General features: G+C 35.0%; 1 pseudogene; it reads left to right on the top strand.

Annotated features, from left to right (window-relative positions):
- On the top strand, positions 1 to 17,094 carry LOC106794310 (putative ALA-interacting subunit 2; annotated as a pseudogene).
- The last annotated feature ends 229 nt before the right edge of the window (positions 17,095 to 17,323 follow it).

The raw sequence follows: 17,323 nt of genomic DNA, 5'->3' as shown, positions 1-17,323 counted from the left end.
ATGGATCTTCATGGAGGGAGTTTGTCAACAGTTAGCACAGGAGCACAAGCAATTCCAGGACATTCAACACAAGATGATGGTGAGTGTTACTTTCTTGGCAGGTTTTGAACTAATTTTGTTGGTTTAGGACACTGCAAGTTTTGGTGCTGCATTGATGGATTTTCTGACAGATGATTTTATATATATATATATATATATATACATATATATGTGGCAATCATATAATTAATGAATGAATCACTTTTTACTTAACCTAGAGAGCATTTAGAGAATGGAAATGCTTTCTTATTCTTATTGAGTACACAGATTATGCAAGACATCAACATACTCATACACACATATATGTTTCTTTATAGACTTAGGTTCTGTTTGAATACTAGTTAGAAGAGTTTTTGGGAGCTTTTCTACTGGAAATATAGAGCTTTTTCCAGTAGAGAGAAGCTCTCAATAGCTCTTCTAGCTTTATATCCAAACAAGCTCTAGTGGAGACTATTTCCTAGGCTAGTGCAACTTCTCATGCACAAATACCCATGAACAATAAATAGATTTTATCATGTGATTGCATGAATCTTCTATTTCCTAAGTACATTAAGTATGATTGTTTCCAACATATTTGACTGACACTGTTTCAAACATATAGTTGTAGATGTGACAGAATGATTTTTTTTTATTTATTTACTTCTAAGTAGTCTATTAGCAATTTATTTCAGTACTTGAAATAAATTTCACATTTATTGTTTTTCTGCACATGCTACAACCTAACTTATCTTTTTTATTGTCACATTAAGGTGACCTAATAAGTAATACATAAGGAATCGGGCAATCTATTTTTGTTGTATGTCATGCATTTTATACATTTTCTCTTGTTGAAACTTGACTTTCTATAAGAAAAAAAAACTTGTTATGATGTTGAAGCCTTAGACTAGGAAGTAAGGCAGAATTCTCCAACACATTGAAATTTAATTACATGTTTTTTCTTTAGACATGTGTCTTTGTATTGAACTCTTTTATTTCTTTTGTTTCCCCTTTTCTTTTCATAATGATACTTGTACTGAGTGCCACTGTGGTGGTTTTGCAGTGTTCTATCAGTTTACACAACAGAACCTTCCAGCATGTAAACCTGTGCTTACAGCTGCAATAGTTAGTTCTTTGACATACTTGAATATTTCATGACAGTTGACACCTTATTCTATCAAATGCATGCATTAAATCTCAATCAATTTCTATGCAGGTCATTGCTACATTGCTATTGATGGGTTTCATTTTCATTCCTGTAGAACTTGTTGCACTTCGTGCCTCAAATAGTGTATGCATAATTTCTAATTTGTTGATATTATTCACTGAATCTTTTTCCTTTCTCCCTTCTAAATCCCCATGTTTTCTACAATATTTATTTGACCTATGGATTTGTAGGTTTTTGAAATTATGGATAGGTATGACATTGACTGTGTACCTGAAGAATTTAGAAGTAATAAGGTCACATATATTAAAGATGACTAAATCTCAAAAAACTGTTCACGATTCTTAAAGGTGATAGTTCAATTTTAGATTAATTACATCATTTATTGATTGTTGCTTTAGTACTCAGTAATTTTCAATTAAATAGATCAGTGGCACCGCTAGAGATCGCATGAAGACAATACAAGTGGAGGTTTCAATCCCTTTTCCATCTCTCTGACGTTTGAGAATTCTATCGGAGCAGTCGAAGGAATAACTGAAGGAATCTCAGGGAACCGCTAGAGATGTTACTATCGTTGGCTGAAGACACATGAGTTCGCTAAGAGGTAAGGGATGAGTTTATCGCAATTGGGGGTTAGAATGAACATGTGTAGGGATCCTTAGAGAACTAAATTTGGGTTTATTTTGGGATGTTTATTGAATTATAATTTTCCCTTTATGATTATAAATACAATATTATTGTGTTCTAGGTACCAATTGATGTCCTAATGAGAATTGATTGGTAAACTTGAGTGCTCTTGAGGTCTTTGTGTTTAACCCATGATTTTGATTAATTGATTTTGATACAATTGTGAGAAACTATTTCAGAGGTTTTACACCCCATGTTGTGATAAAATCTTTTGTATAAATTGTTATGTTTAGGTTATGAAATGATGATTCAAATTGTGCGTATGTGATAAATTGAACATGTGACGGATGATGAAATACATGTGTATTGAGATGACATGTATGTATTGAGTTGTGAACTATGAACTGTGCAATCACACAATTGTAAGACCCTTTAAGGGCGACGAGTATTGTGATGGGATCCACTGGGGAACCCAACGAGTTAAAATAATTTTGAAAATAATTGAGTAAATGTGTGTATTGCATAGTTCATAAGTAAGGTGTATATGATTCATGAGGTGTGATAACATGTTAAATTGAGATTATACCATGGTTATTGGGATTAAGTGTATGTGATAAATTGAGTATGTATATGATTGAGATATATATGTGCATTGAGTTGTGAACTATGATTGTACAATCACACGACCATAAGTCCCTTTTAGGGCGACGAGTTAATGCTAAGTCCCTTTTAGGGCGACGAGTTAATGCTAACTCCCTTTTAGGGCGACGAGTTGATGCTAAGTCCCTTTTTGGGCGACGAGTTGATGCTAATTGTTGCATAACTGTTGCATACGCTTGCTAATTGTTTATTATGAAATTGATGTGTTATTATGTCTTGATCGGAGTGTGTGATTCCTGTGTATTGTGATTGATGATTGAAAGGTGTGATTGATGAATGACAAAGTGATGAAATAATATGGGATATGCTAAGTAAATTGTATTTGGCTACTATATGTTGTGTTGTTTCTCTCTAGTAGTTAGAAATGTGATAACTCACTCCCGGTCTGTTGTTTGTGTTTGGATCTTGTGATGATTTTGAACTTTGTGTTCGAGGAGCAGATGAATAAGTGGATGACTATGAAGAACCTCATGCTAGAGGACACGGGAACACCACGCTCTGATAGGATGTGACATTAGGATATAGGTTCCATATTAATTGCATGAAACTTAGATGACCTTCTTTGAGCCGAGATGACTTTATTATTTATTTGGACAAGTTTGAATATGATGTAGAAGAAAGTGAATGTGAGCCTTTTACCCATTTGAAAGGCTTGTATTTAAAAATATTTTAAAAATACTTTTAATTAATATTTGAAACTTTATTCCTTTATTAATATATATGTGAGCGGTAAAGGGTGTCACATTTAGTGGTATCAAAGCAGGTCGAACCTTTCGGCCAGGGTGTTATGTGCTTACCATATTCTGGTGTGCACTCTGTATGGTTACTTATGACTAGTTTTGATGAACATGCTTGAATTATTAATTTATTTTCCTTTGCATGATCGAATGAGACTTAAAAAAAAATAGTTGTATGTGCCTTGCATCCTTAATGTTTGCTATACCATAAATCCACGGTTGAGTCATGAGTTATGAGACTGATCATCTCTATAATTTGTGAAGTGCGGTTCGACATTATTGCAAGCCGTTAGGTGATTCAAGAAGCCTTGATACTTATGGATAATGCTTTAATGAGCCCTTATCTTCTTGCGTGTATGTTGTTAATAAACTTATTTCTATCTTGATGTGTGGATTAGTGTTGTGAAAACCTTTTGAACCATATATATGCCTTGGATGAGTATGTCTTTCTTGATGTGTAAACGCATGACTACTTAACTCACTTTATTTTGTGTGTAGTCGTGAATGTAGTAGTTGAAATTTGTGATTCTTTAATACATCCTTATTAACTATTAAATTCTTACTTCTTATATGTACGTTGTATACTTATTATAAGAACCTTATAATTCTGGGTATGTTAGTAGTATGGTGTTTTGCCTAATTGCATAGATAGTATGGTTGTTCGTGATTTCTTATTCTTAGCAATGTTGATACTCTATAGTTCGAGGACTCGTATCGAGATATATTTCATATAGAATACTCTTTTGACCATACCTTCTGATTCTAGTGTAAACTATTCTTTGTGTTGCGTACTAAGTCGAGTAATTCGATTTCACTTGCAAGCTTGAGTATAATTCATTGTTTGTGTTATGAGCCTACATCAAACAATTGGATTATTGATGTTTCTGTCACAATCAAGTGATAGTTGATGTCTCCATATATGCGTACACTGTGATTATGTTTTCGTTTCTAGAATTCATTTGGAGTATCTACTGTTGATTCTAGATGAGTGATCCTTCTTGATTTAAAATTATTGTCTCCTAATCAATCGAGTGTTCATCTTATTATTGGCTGCTCATCTTCCAATCATGTCTAGTTAAACTGCTTGATAATCTTTCTTGTTGTTACTTCTAATACGAATAAAGTCAGACTTCACCTTTGACAATATGTTAAGATGTTTTGAGAGGAAATACTTGAGTAGACATGATCATTGTTACCTATAGACGAAAGTCAAACTTAGTAAGACGTGTACCTGTGTTCCTTGAGGATATGCTTAGTTACCACCTAAGTGCAAGATTGAGAATCTTATAAGTGTAGTACCCATAGAAACTTGTAATCGTAGTTCGTGGGAAATATCTAGTGTAGAGTTGTTGGAGAACATAGTGTAGTTGGAAAAGTTATGAAGTATAGTTAAGAGGTTTAATGTGGAACCTTAAGAAGAGAGTAAGGTAGTTAGTGAGACATTAATTGTTAAGCATAGAAGGATTCAAGAGTAAGTGTTCTTGCATAAGGTAGGTGACCTAAAAGATTATTGATGATAGTTGTATGATTAGCAAGATAAATATTAGTTCTTTTTACCTTAATATGGAAAAAGTTTGTGGATGCTTTAAGAAATACCTTAGTACCTATTGTGACCTCTATGTGTACCTGGTCATGTCATAATATGATTGATGTCCATGTGTGTTCGTGGAATGCGTGACATGATCTCTCACCCTGAGTTTGCTCTTGTTGTGGTTTTGATGATTAGTGTTTAGTATGTTTCTGATTAAGTTGAATTATGATGTGCATTATAAGGTTGTTATAGACCCTTGGGCATCATGTTCCGAGCTAAGAGTTTTGTTATGCATTTTAGTTAGATGAAGATGAACCTTAGAGTATGCTACGTCTAGGTGAAAGATAACTACAAATCCTTCTTGGGCAGAAGTTGTTTGGAGATGAGAGGAAACCTAAGATTAAGATGAAATGCTCTTAACTAGTAGTCGAACCAAAAGGTTATTTTAGGACTCATTGGATTAACCTTAATGCTTGCTGGAGATGACTCAAGTAAGTTTAAGTTTTTGAGTGAGATCCTTGTAAGGAGTAAGCCATAAGTTCATAGAAAAGTCGACCACTGTAAATTGTTGAGTGCTATCTTAGCCGCGTAGGTCCTTATTGGAGTAGTAAAATATTTGAAATAATTTTTAAGTTTAGAGGAGTGCTTGTAGGAGGACAAATAGTGATCAATGTTTCTTGACAACTTAAGACTTATGAAAAGATTTATCCTATATGTGAGTTAGAATAGGTAACCATGGGGTTCACCATAATATTTTGGGAGACATTACCGTTAGTTTGATAAATTGTGAGGATCTTTGGAGTTGAATCCGAGATAAAAGAGATGGGTAAAATTCTCAAGAATCTTGTTGTGAGTTTAGTTTTAAACGTTAGAACTAGCTTAGTAGTTAGAGCTTGAATAGGAAACTGATGATATGACTAGTGTGCTAGTTATAGAGTTAGATATTGTAAACAACAATTGAAACCTCAAGTTCAAGTGCAAAGTTATAGGGTGACATGAGTATATATGTGTGAAGATTACCTTAAGGTGAACAAACTTACAGAAGTAGGGAGTAATATGTATTGCTTATCTAATTAGCACCCAGTTAGTATCAGGTAGGCAACCTTAGAGTTGAATCATTACAATTCTTGGACCTAAGTGAGAGTTATGAGTCAAGTATACCTAAGTAAGGAAGATCGTGCTCAGGGAAGAGGGATAGATTTGAGGGTAGTTAAAAGAGTCGAAACTCATTATTTTTCTTGAAACATCCGATGTTCGAAAAAGAGTCGACCATGTGATCAGTCGTGTCTTCTTGTGTTTGTTTGTTCATTTCAAATTGTCATTAGCGTCTCCTATGATATTATTATACTCCAAATAGTATGTCATTCACATTCTATTATCGTTGAGATGTTACTCTTGCGACACAACTTAACTCATGAAAAACTATCATTGAGGGAACGAGGATCACCAGATTTATCGTCAAGTGTAGAAAACTCTTATGATCGAAGTCACAGATAAGTGTTTCAACAGAGCACACAACTTGATATTGAAAACTATGTGTAAACCTTTTTCTCGATCTTTCGGCAAAGTTTTGGGGACAAAACTTCTTTTAAGAGGGATGAAATTATAACATCCCAATTTTTGTAATCTAGATTAAAAAGGATTGTTATTTATAAATAAATAGAGTTTTAGAAAAATGATGAGATTTTATAAATAAATAAATAAGAAGATATAATTATTAATTAAAATAATGATTTGAGAGAAAATAAAAAGGGTATTTCATTTATTTGTTTGATAGAAGATAAAATAGAGTTTGTTTTTATAAAATAAATAAATATAGAGAAAATAATAGGCTGAGTACCCTAGGTGCCTCTTTTTTGCCTCATTTTCGTTTTTCCCCTTCTCCTCTCAAAACCCTTTCTTTTTCCCGCAGTCCACCAAACCTGTCTCAGAAAAATGACGATCTCAGACTCGTTCACCGTTGGATCGTCGTGAAATTTGAATACTACATTAGAAATCCAATTTTGAACATTCTAACCGATGGGAATTTCAAAATCATATCTGAGCTTAGAGGAAAACCCTTCGCATTGTAGCATTTTAATTTCCGTAGAAACCCAAAACTGTCTCGGTAAAACTATGATCCCGGATTTATTAACCGTTGGATTTTCATGAAATTTGGATATGTTGTTCAAAATTCAATTGCGCACAATTCCACCGTTGGGATTTTCGATCTAATATTCGTGGAGGGAGAAAAAGGAATCGCATGAAGACAGTACAAGTGGAGGTTTCAATCCCTTCTCCGTCTCTCTGAAGTTTGGGAATTCTATCAGAACAGTCGGAGGAATAACTGAAGGAATCTTAGGGAACCACTAGAGATGTTACTATCGTTGGATGAAGACACGTGAGTCCGCTCAGAGGTAAGGGATGAGTTTATCGCAATTGGGGGTTAGAATGAACATGTGTAGGGATCCTTAGAGAACTAAATTTGGGTTTATTTTGGGATGTTTATTGAATTATAATTTTCCCTTTATGATTATAAATACAATATTATTGTGTTCTAGGTACCAATTGATGTCCTGATGAGAATTGATTGATAAAGTTGAGTGCTCTTGATGTCTTTGTGTTTAACCCATGATTTTGATTAAAATCTTGATACAATTTGAGTACCACGTTGTGATAAAATATTTTGTATAAATTGTTATGTTTAGGTTATGAAATGATGATTCAAACTGTGCATATGTGATAAATTGAACATGTGACGTGTCGCAACGTGCCCTTTTGCGGGCGAGCGAAGGCGAGGCTCACGGGTGTCTTTCCAAAGGAGGAAAGATGCGCGGAGTCGTCACCAACGTTTATTTGTGGAAAACGTCGGGAAAACCGAAGGAAACCGGTCAAAATGAAAATTCTAAGTTCGGGAGTTGTATTTACGTTTGAGGAAGGTATTAGCACCTCTCACGTTTGTCCCAAAGGACAACAACCTATTTTTTAGAATTGTGGAAATTGTGTTACCTTAACTTTTATTTCTTTTTATTTTTTGAGGTCGACAAAAGCGGGGCTCTTGCTCCTACGTACCCTCCATCAAAGAGGAAATCAGACCTACGTAGTTCTTTTTTAAGCGTGAATCAAACGATTCTTTTACTTTGAAAGGTGATCATTTTAAGGTGTTGGACCTTAAAAATGATCCATTTTACTTGGTAAGAAACTGAAATGATAAACTTTCAAAATCCTATTTTTTGTGGACGAGCTTGACTAGGCGAGTTGATTTTAGCCTTAGTTTCACTTTAGTTATTAGTTTATTCAATTAAGAATGAGAAATCCCAAAGAGAAAACGTCCGATTGATTTTTCGCTTTATTTTACTAAAAAAAGATATTTTTTTATTATTATATTATTATTTTACCTCTTTTTTTATTTCCACGTGGTTACGGCACGACCGAACGGTCGAAATTCATTTTAACAGAAATCAACGAATACTACAATTCAAATGATCGGTGGAAGTTTATTTTATTTTTTGATTAGGCGAGAAATGACTTAAATAAATGACTGAAGCACGTCAAAAGGGGGTATAGAAAGCGAATGAAAACGAGAATAAAAATACATGAAACAAAATGTGGACCACCACGGGTACATAGAATGAATTGAAAAGCTCGGTTTGAGGTACTTACCCGTTGAAGACTGAAGAAAACGAAGAATGAACGATGAATGTTGAAGAACGGTCGAGAATCTTCGCGTAATTACTCACGAAAACGTTACGGAAGCGCCTCGGCTTGGATTTTCTTCACGGAAATAATTTTCCTTAGCAATTTCGAGAGAATGAGAAGTGCCAAGAAGTCTGAACCTTTTTCTTCTTCACTCCTCCCCCTATTTATAGCAAAATAGGGGAGGAGCTTGCCACCCAGCTCGCCCAGGCGAGCAAGGTTACTTCCTCCAGAAGCAACAGCCTTCTGGAGGAAGAATCTGGAAGGCCCAAGTGGGTCTGATTGTTATTTGTACCCCCTTTTTACTAAATGCACCCCCTTATATATTTTTTTGTAATTCTTTTTCCGTAACGTTACGAAACTTTACGAATTTCGTAACGATACTTATTTTCCTTCCGCAAGGTTACGAATCCTTACGGAATATATATTTACTCCTTTTTTAGCTTTCGAAGAAGTTACGGAAACTCACGGATTGCGCAAAAACACATCTTTTCGACGGAATTTCACGGATCGCGCAAGCCTACTTCCTTTTGATTTCTGACACGTCTCGGGACTTCATTTATTGTGCAACAAAGGACGCCAAGTATCTCAAAGCGGCTAACCAAAGGTTGCATGTCATCAAGTAATAAAATCCCCGGACGAAATTAGGGTATGACATGACGGATGATGAAATACATTTGTATTGAGATGAGATGTATGTATTGAGTTGTGAACTTTGAACTGTGCAATCACACAATTGTAAGACCCTTTAAGGGTGATGAGTATTGTGATGAGATCCACTGTGAGAACCCGACGAGTTAAAATAATTTTGAAAACAATTGAGTAAATGTGTGTATTGCATAGTTCATAAGTAAAGTGTATATGATTCATGAGGTGTGATAACATGTTAAGTTGAGATTATACCATGGTGATTGGGATTAAGTGTATGTGATAAATTGAGTATGTATATGATTGAGATATATATGTGCATTGAGGTGTTGTGTGCATTGAGTTGTGAACTATGAATTGTACAATCACACGACCATAAGTCCCTTTTAGGACGACGAGTTAATGCTAAGTCCCTTTTAGGGCGACGAGTTGATGCTAAGTCCCTTTTTGGGCGACGAGTTGATGCTAAGTCCCTTTTTGGGCGATGAGTTAATGTTAAGTCTCTTTAAGGGCGACGAGTTAATGATAAGACCCTTAAAGGGCGACGAGTTAAAATTATTTTGGGAACAATTGAGGAGTCGTGTGTTTTGTACAGTTCATAGATAGAGTCTATGTGCTAAAATGTTTTCTGGGTTGGACCTGAATCCGGAGGGAGAGGCCCTGACAGACTCTTCGGAGTGTAGGCCTTGGGGGTCACACGGTTTGAGTGCTCCTTTAAGCCTATGTTGATCCCATATGGTTAGAGCATTCTTGCAAAACACTGTGACCCTGACTGGTCTCCCTATGATATTACCTAGTGAGAGTGACTTGACTTACTATTGTGTGGTTTGTCTTGTCATGTACTCCTAGGCGCCCGACGAGGTTTTTCACTGACATGGTACCACATTGCATATAGGCTTGAGTCTTAGCATAAATGTTGCATACGCTTGCTAATTATTTATTATGAAATTGATGTGTTATTATGTCTTGATCGGAGTGTGTGATTCCTGTGTATTGTGATTGATGATTGAAAGGTGTGATTGATGGATGAAAAATGTTATTGATGAATGACAAAGTGATGAAATAATGTGAGATATGCTAAGTAAATTGTATTTGGCTACTATATGTTGTGTTGTTTCTCTCTAGTAGTTAGAAATGTGATAACTCACTCCCGGTCTGTTGTTTGTGTTTGGATCCTGTGATGATTTTGAACTTTGTGTTCGGGAGAACAGATGAATAGGTCGATGACTATGAAGAACCTCATGCTAGAGGACACGGGAACACCACGCTTTGATAGGATGTGACATTAGGATATAGGTTCCATATTAATTGCATGAAACTTAGATGACATTCTTTGAGCCGAGAAGACTTTATTATTTATTTGGACAAGTTTGAATATGATGTAGAAGAAATTGAAGGTGAGCCTTTTACACAGTTTAAAGGCTTGTATTTAAAAATATTTTAAAAATACTTTTAATTAATATTTGAATTTTTATTCCTTTATTAATATATATGTTAGGGGTAGAGGGTGTCACACTTGTTGCACTTCGTGCCTCAAATAGTGTACAAATAATTTCTACTTTCTTGATATTATTCACTGAATCTTTTTCCTTTACCCACAGTGGCACTCAGAATTCTCCAACACATTGAAATTTAATTACATGTTTTTTCTTTAGACATGTGTCTTTGTATTGAACTCTTTTATTTCTTTTGTTTCCCCTTTTCTTTTCATAATGATACTTGTACTGAGTGCCACTGTGGTGGTTTTGCAGTGTTCTATCAGTTTACACAACAGAACCTTCCAGCATGTAAACCTGTGCTTACAGCTGCAGTAGTTAGTTCTTTGACATACTTGAATATTTCATGACATTTGACACCTTATTCTATCAAATGCATGCATTAAATCTCAATCAATTTCTATGCAGGTCATTGGTACATTGCTATTGATGGGTTCATTTTCATTCCGGTAGGACTTGTTGCACTTCGTGCCTCAAATAGTGTATACATAATTTCTACTTTGTTGATATTATTCACTGAATCTTTTTCCTTTCTCCCTTCTAAATCCCCATGCTTTCTACAATATTTATTTGACCTATGGATTTGTAGGTTTTTGAAATTGTGGATAGGTATCACATTGACTGTGTACCTGAAGAATTTAGAAGTAATAAGGTCACATATATTAAAGATGACTAAATCTCAAAAAACTGTTCACGATTCTTAAAGGTGATAGTTCAATTTTAGATTAATTACATCATTTATTGATTGTTGCTTCAGTACTCAGTAATTTTCAATTAAATAGATCAGTGGCACTTAATTCCTTAATCTTCCATTTGAATGATTGGTTGGCTTCCCCTTAAACATCTTTGAATGTTGCCTCAGGATTCACAAACCCCTTCAGTAACATACCCTTATACTTTCTAAAGTGGCATAGTGTGATCTTGTATGCCCTGTTTGGCAACATGGAAATAGGGTGGGGAGAGTGGAAATACGGGGAGTGGAAATAATGTTGGATGTTTGTTGAATGGAAATAGAGTGGAAATGGGGTGGGTCCACTAGTATTTTTCCACACTATTTCTCACCTATTTCCATTCATCTCTTTATTTGTTTCCTTATTTCTTCTGTATTTCTCTTCAGCCAAACACTTTTAATTTCCACTTTATTTCTCACCTATTTCCATTCACCTTTTCTATTTCAATCTACTCTATTTCCTTCCTCTCTACCAAATGGACCCTTAGAGTGGTGAAAAGCTTGTCTACTTAAAATGGAGCTAGTTATCTGTTATCCATGTGCATCTTGTTAGTACAGTCTGTGAAGAATCTTCCACCCTTCAAGAGAATATTATATGTGCTGATGTTGATATTATGAATAGTTTAATTACATCTGGTAGTAGATGGTGATGGGTTTTGGCATTGTTTAAAAGGACATGGCATTATATGATATTTTCTTTCATGCTGTTCTGCCGTTACTTCACTATCATAACATTCTTTGCATGCTTTGTCATCCCTCATTTAGTTATAATAAATAATTTTGGAATTAAAATGCTAATATCTTGCCAAAAGAATTACTGATAACGTTGATCTTTTTACTGTCTCTTGATTATGTTTACAATTTTTTTAGGTACTTAAGCCAATGAAAGCCCCAATTTATATCTATTATCAACTTGATAACTATTACCAAAACCACCAACGGTAAGGATTTTTTATATTGTTCTTTTCAAATACAATGATGAAGTCCTTAGAATAAGTATTACTCCCTCCGGATCAATTTTAAGAAACAAAAAAAGAAAACCTTTTATGACTCATAAGTAAATTTTAACTACTTTCACCCTATTTAATGATACTATCTCAAAAATACCCTTCAATTAATTGAGATTCTATTTCCAATAACTCTTTTTGTCCTTGATATCAGGTTCCATTGAAGGGTACTTTAGGAAAAATGTTTATTTCTTAAATGTAATTAGTGGAATTAAATGATATTTACTAACTTAATTAGCATAAAAGTTAGTTAATTTTGTTTATATTTAGGTCCGGAGTAGTATACTTCAAGGACACAAAATCATTGCTTTTCTTAAGCTTTTATCTATTTATACTTTCTCTTTCATATTTATCGCTGTTTATTTATTTGTTTGTGTTTTGGTCAATACACTAGCCGTTTTTATATCATGTACTGGTCCTCATTGTTGGAAATAATTTATTGAGTAATGAGTATATTCAATTGAGCAAACTTGAACGTATGCCCTGTTATGAACCAAGTTGGTTTTCTTGCTTTCATCAAATCTATTTGCTCTTTAACACTTTTCTTAGGTTGTATTTGAACTTATTGACATTTCTCCAAAGCAATTCTGTATTTATCCCCTCAACCTCAAGTTTGATTTTCTATCCCTACTAATTATTGAGAAAAATTCATAATTATGCCTTCTGCGAATAGCCACCTTCAACTTTTACTTTGTCTCAATTAGTCCATGAACTCCCACTAATATTGCAGTAGGGCCTTCCCTGTGAATGTACTAAATCTAAAGCATTGATTCATTTCCTCCCCGAAAGATTTATATTATATTTTCTTTATTTTTTCCAACTTCTTAAATGAAAAAATAGTAAAAAAAGGCCGAACATAACATGTTTTATGTTCTGAAAACAAAAACAGCATGATCCAAGCAACATTACCAACTTAGCTTGTTGATTTCATGATTGAGAGACCAATTTTTATCCCTTTGAAAGTCAGAAGAATCCAGTGATTCTATTTGGCTGCTCAATTTTCTTGTATGGCATCAGGAAAATCATAGCCCACAGCATAATAGATTGACAAATTTAGGAAATCCTAGAAATTCTTTAAATACTTAAATTCAGAGGGAAATGATGGTTGAGCCGTTTAAAGAGGAGGAGATAAGGTGTGCAGTGTGGGTCATGAATCATTGCTAAATTACTAGCTAACTGGCTAACTGGCTTAGTAAGGTCATGAATCATCTCATTGATGAAAGGCAGACAACCTTTGTGAAGGATAGACAGTTGCTCCATGGTGTTTTGGTTGCTAATGAGGTACTTGAGGAGGCTAGGAGGTCTATGAGGTCCTGCTTGGTGTTTAAAGTGGATTTCGAAAAAGCCTATGATTTAGTGTCTTGGCAATTCCTTTTTCATATGATGAGAAGAATGAGGTTCCATGACAGATGGATTGGATGGATTAAGGGGTGCCTCACATCAGCCTCTATATCTATTCTAGTGAATGGAAGCTCAACCTCTGAATTTAAGCCTCAAAGAGATTTGAGACAAGGGGATCCTTTGGCCCCTCTATTGTTTGACTTGGTTGTTGAAGGCTTGACAGGAATGATGAGGGAAGCAACAATAAAAGATTGCTTCCAAAGCTTCTTGGTAGGGAAGAACAAGGTTCCAGTGAATATCCTCCAATTTGCTGATGACACCATTTTTTTTGGGGAAGCTTCAATGGATAATGTTAAAGCTGTGAAGGCCATTCTTAGAAGCTATGAGATGGTTTCTGGCCTGAGAATCAATTTTGCCAAGAGCCAATTTGGAGCAATTGGGCAATCTGAGGAGTGGTGTTGTATTGCTGCTGATTTCTTAAACTGTGCCATGCTTCATTTTCCTTTATGTTACCTAGGGCTGCCAATAGGTATCAATCCGAGAAGGAAGGTGGTGTGGGAGCCTATAATTAGGAAATTCGAGGCTAGGTTGAACAAATGGAACCAAAGAAGTATCTTTATGGCTGGCAGAATCACCCTAATTAATGTTGTCTTAACAACATTGCCCTTGTTCTATCAGTCTTCTTTCAGGGCCCCCTCAACAGTGATTAATAGACTACCTGCCATTCAAAGAAACTTTCTTTGGGGTGGCAACTTAGAAGGGAAGAAGATTGCTTGGGTAGCTTGGAGTCAAGTGTGTGCATCTAGAGAAAGTGGAGGATTGAGAATTAAAGACATCAAGGCCCTCAATAATGCTTTTCTAATTAAATGGAAATGGTTGATGTGTCAGCAAATTGATCAACTCTGGAGCCGAATTCTGATTTTGAAGTACAGAGGCTGGAGAGGCTTGGAAGAGGGGCCACCAAAGCCACATTTCTCTCACTGGTGGAATGACTTGAGATCCATTAATCAACATCAGAGTGTGGCTGAGGTTTCTAAGCAGTTTATTTGGAAGTTGGGAAGAGGAGATCAAATTTTGTTCTGGGAGGACTCTTGGGTTCATGATGGGATAACTCTTAAAGAAAAATATCCAGAATTATATCGACTTTCCTTTCAAAGACTTCAGACAGTAGCATATTTGGGTTCTTTCTGTGAATCTGGGTGGGAATGGAAGTTCTCTTGGAGGTGAAATTTGTTTGATAATGAGTTGGGGATAGCTTCAGCCTTTATTGATCATACTGCTGCTATCAACCTAAATGCTAGGTTTTAGGATACTTGGGAGTGGGGAGCTGCATCTAACGGGATCTTCTCTACCAAATCTGCTTATCTTTGCATTCAAGCTGAGCAGTCTTCTGAAGATCAATGCCAAGGTTTCTGCCAGCTTTGGGACATTAAAATTCCTCCTAGAGCTTTATCTTTTGCCTGGAGATTACTTTGGGATAGGCTTCCCTCTAAGGAGAACTTATCTAGGAGACAAGTTGAGATTAACAATGACCTGTGTCCCTTCTGTCAAAGCAAATCTGAATCTGCCTCTCATCTGTTTTTCACTTGTCAAAAAGTTATGCCTCTGTGGTGGGAATTCAACTCCTGGGTTAGGGAGGAAAAAGTTCTTCATTGTAGGCCAATGGATAATTTCCTCCAGCACTCCTCCATAGCAGGCTCGAAGGTTACCAATACAAGAAGGAAAATATGGTGGATAGCAGCTACAAGGTCAATATGGAAGCTCCAGAATGATATGATCTTTCATAATCAGCCTTTTCACATCTCTAAGTTGGTGGATAACACAAATTTTCTCACTTGGTCCTGGCTGAGGGGGTGGGAAAAGGACTTTAATGTTCCTTTCCATCAATGGTCCTCAGCTATGTTTATAACTATTAATTAGAGTGTGGTCTGTAGGGTCAGGCTCCTGTTGGCTTCTTGTAGGGCAATTGTATTTCTGGATTTTGTTATATGTTTCAGGAGATCTTCTCTCCTGTGCTATCCTGTAGTACCTCTGGTACTAATTATTGCTTAATATATATATATATATATATATATATATATATATATATATATATATATATATATATATATATATATTAATTTTGTAGTTAAAAAAAAAATCCACTATGGAAGTAAGTGGCAACTTACTGCTTTTTTGTAACAATTAAAACAATCCCTTAAAACTTTTCCATCCAGAGCATAAAAAATACACTATATTCATCAACCCCAAAAGTGAAAGTCAATGTGAACAACTACCATTCCATTAATAAAGTGTCTGCCTTTCCTTAATCTTTTTCTTTCAAAATTGATTGACATTAATTGGTTCCTAAATGGTTGAATAACTGTATATGTCTTGTACAGCAAGATCAGCCATACAGTTGTGGGGCCTGTTGAAGTTCAGCATTTTATTTTTTAAATTAAGAAATGCTAAAGTTAATATGTTTTTCTTTTGAAAAATAAAATATGAATCAATGGTTGAAATTTAGTAAGAATCAATGGTTTAGATTTTTTACAATCAATGGTCAACACTTTTTCGATGTTAGTTAACTCTCACTTAATGAATGGACCTTTGTAACATTAACTGGAGTTTAAGGATTGATTGGGCTGAAGTAAAAAGTTGAAGATGCCTACTTGCAAAAGGCACAAAATTTAAGGTGTTTTTTACACTGTTTTCTTGGTTATTAATTATTTGAACAGGTCATCCCTCCCATTGCTAAATTTTTAAAATTATTGTTGTGTATATCGATGATTTGTCTTTGAATTTAATGTATTGTACTCTAGGCAGATGAATTTGAAGTCCAGTATAGGTCTCTTAAATTATAGTCTATACAGTAAAATGTTTTTCTTTATTGGTGCTTCATTCCTTTCCACCAAAATCATGAATATTGCCAGATTTACTTTCAACTATGATTTTATTTCTCCATTGTTTATTCAAATCTTCAAAATTTGTTCGGGTATGCCAAAAGTAGAAGTAACCTGCACATCTTACATGGACTTGGATGCAATGACACCAGTTCTTGTAAACCTTTAGAGTCCTCACACGATCTCCCAATTGAACCTTGTGGGTTGATGGCATAGAGTCTGTTCAATGATACATATACGTTCAGTCGCAAGTCATCAGATTTGAAGGTCAATAGGAAGAATATTGCATGGAAGAGTGATTGTGATCACAAATTTTGGAAAGCATGTTTACCCATTTAATTTTCAGAATGGGACTTTAATTGGGGGTGGAAAGCTGGATCCAAGTATTCCTATATGTTTGAAGCTTTTGAATTGCATATCAAGAACTATTGTCATCCTTTCTTCCTGTGATCAATTTCCTTATTTGGATTTGAAATATCTTTTAGTGACCTACATTGCAATGCCTTCGCCTTTTATTCATCTATTTGACATCCAATATTTAACAAGATTGCTGACATGGCAGTGCAGTAGACTGCCATGAACATTTCTATTAAATATTGAATGTCAAGTTAATAGATAGATCAAAATGGCATAATAAAAATAATGGAGGGACTAAATTCTAGAGAAAAAAAATAAGGGGACCAAGGGAGACCAAAAGTGCAATTAAACCTAAAAATTATTTATTACCGATAGTTTAAAGATAAAAAGGGTCATTATTATCATGCATTGTGCTGCTAATTTTCACTTTTGGGGCTTAAAATCAGGTTTAC

Source organism: Glycine max, chromosome 15, assembly GCF_000004515.6.
Source record: "Glycine max cultivar Williams 82 chromosome 15, Glycine_max_v4.0, whole genome shotgun sequence".
Classification (NCBI taxonomy): Eukaryota; Viridiplantae; Streptophyta; class Magnoliopsida; order Fabales; family Fabaceae; genus Glycine; species Glycine max.
This window is presented reverse-complemented; position numbering and strand designations above follow the sequence as displayed.